The sequence below is a fragment of the Capsicum annuum genome, chromosome 10 (genome assembly GCF_002878395.1).
Source record: "Capsicum annuum cultivar UCD-10X-F1 chromosome 10, UCD10Xv1.1, whole genome shotgun sequence".
Taxonomy (NCBI): Eukaryota; Viridiplantae; Streptophyta; class Magnoliopsida; order Solanales; family Solanaceae; genus Capsicum; species Capsicum annuum.
The window spans coordinates 210,830,741-210,838,307 of NC_061120.1; positions in this window are offsets into that span (position 1 = coordinate 210,830,741).

The window sequence follows — 7,567 nt, forward strand, 5'->3', positions numbered from 1 at the left end:
TGATATTATTCAAGTAGGGAGGAATTTAGTGCTGATATAATTCAAGTAGGGAGTGCTAAAATGTTGAAAATTATGATATAATTTAGTTTGACGTTGTGATTAATTATATCATCATATTATATTAAATTGTGAAGGGACTTAGAAATATTGTTTGAACATTCATTAAAAGTCTTTGCAATACACAAAATTTTCTTTTCACTATTTTTTCTCAATTTATTATTTAGTTATTAAAAAATTAAACAATCTTAAAATATATGTAACGAACAAAATATGGAGAATTATTATTAATAGCTTTTTTTTAATGTGAAAAAGGAATCCTCAAATATATGATAAAAAAATGTACAATTAAAACGAGTACCAAAGGTTCATATAACTTTTCTCTCCTCTCCTTTATTTTCCTTTTTCCCTTTTCATCTTGAGTTCACATTTTTGTATTTTCTTTGACTTGTGGATGAAGTGATATGGGTACAACAAGCTCAAGATCATTCATAAGGAGCCAAGCTAGGGAGTTACAAGAACTCCAAGGTATGTTCACTAATATGGCCCCATGTGTGTGTTACAAATCCATCAAATGGAGTACATATATTGAAGTGTGAAGAGGGACCTGTACTTACACTCCAAAGCTGCCCCTTGAACCAAAGGTGACTTGGTCATTTTCACTTCTTTTTGTAATAGACTGTAAATAGGATACATTAGGATTATTTTGGGTCTTATTTCATTATTGATATAACTTGTAAGACTTGTAACATTTAAGACTTCTCTCTCTCTCTATCTTGAGAAAGCTCATCCGAATCTAGGGCAAGTGTAGTGACACTTGTGTTGTGATTGAAACGTGAGTTCTTGGGGTGCTTGAGTTCCTCTTGGGTTTATGTAAGAGTTTGGTGTTGATATCACTTGGTCTGACGGTCTTTGTATTTGATATATATATATATATATATAGGTTCTTAGATGTTGTGATATTGTATGTCAAACTAGTTATCTTCTTTTATTGTAATCTTGTTGTTTTCTCTTGATTTAGTGAAATCCGATTGTTGTATTTCTTCCATAGTGTTGTTATAATCTTGTTTTCCTTGTGTTGTTGACTGGTTTCTATCATTTGGTATTAGAGCAAGGTTGATTTTATTCTAACAAAATCAATCTTGGGATTGCTGCTTAGAAGATCTCGCAAAGTGTGTTCTTGTTGTGCATCTTGGCTGAGACTTTAAGCCTAGATCTAGAAGTCTTTTATGTATTTCTAGTGTTAGTTTCTTATTCACTAACACTAAAGGAGTTTAGATCCAAGTTTGAGCTTGTGTTATTGATGTTGTTGTTGTGGATCTAAACTTGGTTGTGTGTTATTGATGTTGTTGTTGTAGATGTGAGTTGGACGTGTGGTTGTTGTTCTTGATGTTTTTCACCACTTTCATATCTTGTTCTGAAGATAAATTAAATGTTAGATCTAAAAAGGTGAAGGAAAAAAGTGTAGTACTTGTTTGTGAAAAGACTTGCCCCAACCACTCAAAGACTTTTACAACCACTTTCCAACCACTTTCCATATTTTAAGAAAGACCACTTTCTATGTTTTGAGGAAGAAGTACAAGCGAAAGTCAAGACTTTTTGAAAATTTGAAAAGGGGCTCCAAGACTTGTATTTCTCTCTCTTAACCAATTTCCACCATTCTAAATTGTAAAATTGATCAATATTTCAAAGTTGGAGAATAAAAATTGTTAAAACTGCAACCAATCCAAAGCTGCCACGTCACCATACTGTACAAACTCATTAATTTTAGGCTCAAATTTTGGATTCTTAGTTTCATTTTCTTATTTATTTAGTTTAATTTGTTGGTTCTAGTACTAATTGACAAGCTTGTAATCATCTACTAGGTTGTAAGTTAGTTTTTGAGTCCGTTTATTCGTGTTTGCATTATTTTTAAGCTTTTGTCGTTTTGAATTATTGTAATTTCTTGGATCAAGTCTGACAAGAATTCTTTGAGTATTTCAAATGAAAATTTATTTCAAATAAGAGTAGACTCACCCCTCAACTCCTCATGGTTACTAGCCAGCTTAGAACACTTGTGGAGCTAAGTGTGAGGTAATCAAGGTGTGAGAGTGTGGTGAGGCTGTTTTGAGCTAATTGCTTGTTGTTTTGTAGGTATTCTTTTAGGTACATTAGCAATGGACGGAACCACATCTCAAACCGTGGACAACAATACACTCAGTACTATTTTGACATCTCTTGAGGCTATCAACCAAAACATTAAAAAAGGTGTAAACGGATATGACTTTGGTGAAAAGGGATATATCATCGTTGAGAGGGGAAGTGTCAATAGTGAGTGGGAGGTTGGAACAAGTGGAGAGTCAAAGGAACTACCGCCCTTCTACTCCTCAACACTACCATGTTTCTTGAAGTGGACATGATCAAAATACTTCCGCTACCATTACTCCCGAAACCTTATACCAAATGCTCAATCCACCAAGACCTCCACTAAATGCCGCAAGCCAAGCTACTTCCTACTTCCAAAACCGAGACTTCAATAGACCCTTTCATTCATAATTTCCTCAAGTCCCACAAGAAGTACTTGGAAACCAAATGCCACCCCTAAACCCGAACCCTCTATTCCAAGCTCTACTCAATCAAAGGCCACAACCTCCACTAAATGTAATTCCTCCTAACTAAGTTCCACTTAACCAAAACTGACCCGTCCACGTAGAGGAATATTGTAGAGAGGAACAGGAAGGGTATGAAGCTTATGATGATGATTATATAAGGGAAAAAGAGATGAGAGGAGGCCGTATTGATCAAAGGAGATACCGAGGGCATGAGGGAATAGTTGGTCAATGGAACCAATAAGGAAACTGCTACCAAGATAGGGATGTGGGTATCAATACCATCAAGTCGAGTCCTATCTTGCTTGAGAGTCATCTTGTGACAAAATCTTCTAAGTTAATGATCTCACCGAAGAGAAGAAAAGTTGCTATGCCATAGCTCACTTTGAGGGATATGCCAACACTTGGTGGGAGTATGTCAAGAGTTTTGGAAATGAATTGATTGATGGAAAACCTCTGCCTTGGTTTAGATTGAGATACCTTATGAGGCAAAGGTATCTACTCGAGAGATATAAATATGAGCTCCTTGCCAAGTTGTACAATTTGAGGTAAGGTAGCTAGAGTGTCATGGCTTACCATGATGAGTTCCAACAATTGATGTTGAAGCTTGATAACCGAGGGGAACAAGTGGGTCATGACATCATCTACTTTAGGATCGGGTTAAACAAGGACATCTTTACGCACTTGACTCTTTACAAGTTTGATACCATTAATGGTAATTTCCAAGAGACACTAGAGATTGAAAGGGAGCTCAAGGAGAGATCGACTTACAAAACAAGGGGACAAGCACCCTTGGGTTGGCCTAGGAACAAAGAAATGGATCAACCCTCCTCGGGTTGACACAAGGGTAAAGATCAACCCTCCAATGCTAGGCAACTTGAGACTTAGGCCATCCAAAAATTATTCCACAAGACAAGAAGGTAACAAGTATCCTACTCCTAATCCTAAGGGGTTCCAATATTTTAAGTGTCAAGGGTGGGGATATAGATCCAATGAATGTCCAAACCAAAGGAATGTGATCATAGAGAAGGAAAGTTATACTATCTTGAAGAGGAGGTGAGTATTGAATCCGAAGAGAATGAGGTCGAGCCTCAAGATGGAAAGCAATTAGAGAATGAAATACTTAAAGAAGGTGATGGAGAAGACTCTTGGCCGCAAGAGGATGGTGTCTAGTTCCATACTTTGTGGTGAGACGAGTCATGGTTAGTAAGTCTTTAAATGATCCTAGCCAAAAGGAGAATCTATTTCATACTAAGTGCTTTGTCGAAGAAGGTGTGTGCATCATGGTGATCGATAGTGGGAGTTGTACCAATGTTGCTAGTGCCACTATGGTGGATTTCTTGAAACTACCCACCATTGCATATACTAGTCCCTACAATCTTCAATGGTTGAATGAGTGTGGAGAGTTGCAAGTCATAAGGGAATGTGTGATTCGGTTCAAGGTGGGAAACTACCATGATGAGGTGCTTTGTGATGTGATTTTGATGCAAGCATGTCACTTGTTGTTGGGTATATCTTGAGGTCTACCAAGCTTGACGGGAGAACCAACCGGTACTCTTTTGAGTTAAATAGCCAAAATTTCACCCTTCACCCTCTCTCACCATCTCAAGTGAATGAAGTGTATCAACAAATGAGGGAGTTGAAGAAGAAGGTAAGAAGATCGATAAAGAGAGGGAACCCCAGAGTGGGAAAGGAGAGGAAACTGAGGGCGTCACAACTTCAAAGGGCAAAGAAACTATGGTGATGCTGTCTAGGAAGAAGGATCTCTTCTTGGAACATGATGACAACACTCTTATGCTTCTTTTAGCCCTTATGTTTAACACTAACCCCCCCAGTTCTTCGATTCCCCATTTCATTTCTCTTGTTTTACAGGATTTTGAGGATGTATTTCCCAAGAAACTTCCGCAAGGGTTAAAGAGCTCTTTGAAATTTGTATTTGAGTGCACATTGATTTTTATTAATTATCTGGTATATACATGGTTGACAACTTAATGATTATGTAGATTTTTATTTTAGGTGATTCGGAATTATTGTGCTTATTGTTGAAAAGGTACAACATATTGTCAACAAATCTCTTTAGTAAAACAATATATAATATTTTGTCGATCTTTGAAGAATTACATGTCTATTTCAGATTTTACTATATTCATGTTGTATGAATATAATTTTTTAATTTTTCAAAGAAAAAAATTCATATTTATTTTTGGCTCATTGTTTAATGGCTAGGAATTTGAAGATGGCTCTAGAAAAATTAAAAAATGAACTCAGCAGAAAAAAATAGTACTATGTGTTTTTATGAAGAGAACAAAAACTATATGGACCTTGTTTGGTGTTTGTGTTCATGTTCTCTAATTGTAGAGGTTGATGGTCACTTTCAAAAAGATTAAAAATCTACTTTATTCCTCTCTCACCATGTAAGATTCTATTTCTGATTTTTCTAGTGAAAGAAATGTATTAGTACTATGAAAACAATAAGGAAAAAAAATAAATTTGAAAAAGAGGGTATATGATTTTGTGTATATGACTGCTTGGATTGATCGTGATTGGATCATATGTACTTGTCAATTTGATTTTTTATTTTTTCATGCATATATAATAGTTAATTTTTTAAGGTAACTAATTTATTATGTACATTTCAAGTGTGTACCTAATTTGTCCTTAAATTAGAGTACTATATATATATATATATATATATATATATATATATATATATATCACTAAAGTATCATCAAGTTTACAAGAGTATTTAACTTAAATTAGAAATGATTACTTCTTTTTATTGTTTTTGATTTTTATTTTATCAAAATATATGTACCATTCATAATATATGATTAACAATTCTAATTTTATATTAATTAAATACCTTAAAATAAATGTAAAACACACGTTATCATGGATTAGTATACTGAAATAGACAGAGTAATAAATAGACAACTTTTAGGAGTCCTTTATTGGCCGCCCAATTTATTGAAATATATGGATATTGAGCACGTTGGATTTCAGCTGCAAAATGTAGGTCTCTTCACAGTGTCTATTTGAAATTGCTTATTTCTCAAAATAAGCATTTATTTTGATAAAAAAATATTTTTTTTGTTGGTAAACTTACAAAAGTACTTTTAAAAAGAAGCAGAAATAGTTCTGCTTTTCAAAAAAATGCAGAAGCAGAAAATTATTGTTTTCATGACAAAAATATCTCTATACACTCTCTCTCTCTCACACACACACATACACACTCATACATATTACACACATATCCCTTATTAATTGATTAATATATCTTATAAGTTTGATTTTAAAATTTTATACTTCATATTTACATCATAATTCTTTATTTTATTTTATGATTTATCTATCATTATTATTTTAGTTTTACTCATTTGCTTTAAATAAATTTGAAAATATCATACACTATATCTCTTATTAATTAATTAATTAACTAAAATATCTTATAAGTTTGATTTTAAAATTTTATACTTTGTATTTACATCATAATTCTTTATTTGATTTTATGATTTATATATTATTATTATTATTATTATTATTATTATTATTATTATTTTATTTTCACTCATTTGTTTTAAATAAATTTGAAAATATCATTGATAATGAAGACCAAAGAATAAATAATTTTTTATTTTTTATCATTAATGATACAACAACAACAACATACCCAATGTATTCTCACCTAATGGGGTCTGGGGAGGGTAGAGTGTACGCAATCCATACCACTACCTCAGGTGAAGTAGAGAGGCTGTTTTCGATAGACCCCCGGCTTAGAATCAATAACAATATAACAAACACAATACATAAATGCATATAAACTTGTACAGTGTACAAAATATACTAACAACGCTAGCCACAAGATTATACTAAAACTATAAATCTGAAACTATAGACAACACTCAACACCGACTAACAAGAAACTTCAGACACAAATACAGTACACTCCCCTGCTATTACGAAACCCTCCCACCCCCTGACCCTCTACCCTAATCCGCATTCTTTACACCTTCCTATCAAGGGCCATGTCCTCCCTAAGTTGTAACTTCTCCATATCATGCCTAATCACCTCCCTTCAATATTTCTTCGACCCACCTCTCCCTCGTCTAAAATCATCCATAGCCAGTGTCTCACACCTCCGCACTGGCGCATTAGCACCCCTCTTCATTATGTTCCTGAACCAACATTATCTCATTTCTCGCATCTTGTCCTCCACCGAAGCAACTCCCACCTTCTCCTGAATAATCTCATTTCTCTCCCTACCCTTCCTGATTTGATCATACATCCACCGCAACATTCTCATCACCACACATTAATGATAACAAATGACAAATGAATCATGTTATAAGATTAAATGGTATTTTGACACTACTTGTAAATTTTCTCTGGATGAATAAATAATACATGAAAAATGATATATTTGTTACTATGTAGTGTACATAAATGAATATGATGATTGCTTATTCTTAATAAATTTTTACACAATAAAAATATATTCGAAAAAAAATAACAAATAATAGATAGAATCTTCTTTTAAATATTTGTTATCATTTAATGTACATATATGAATATGGTTGTTTAATCTTAGTATTGACACAGTAAAAATATATCCAAAAAAAAAAAGATAATAAATAATAGATATAATCTAGTTTATATATTTTTGACACAGTAAAATATATTCAAAAAATAAGGTAACAAATAACAGATAAAATCTAATTTTAAATACTTTTGACCTTTTCTTCAAATCATTTATTCATTTAATGAGTTCATCATACTACACACCTTTTCCTTCATTTATAAATATAAATAATATTTCTTATATATTAAACCAAAAGATTCAATCTTTTCTGATATTCATCCTAAATTAAAAGAATATAAAAGATGTTGGCCATATTTTAAAAATTGCATTGGAGCTATAGATGGAATACATGTATCGTTTATTGTAACTTTGAAGGATCAAATTAAATACATTGGTAGAAAAA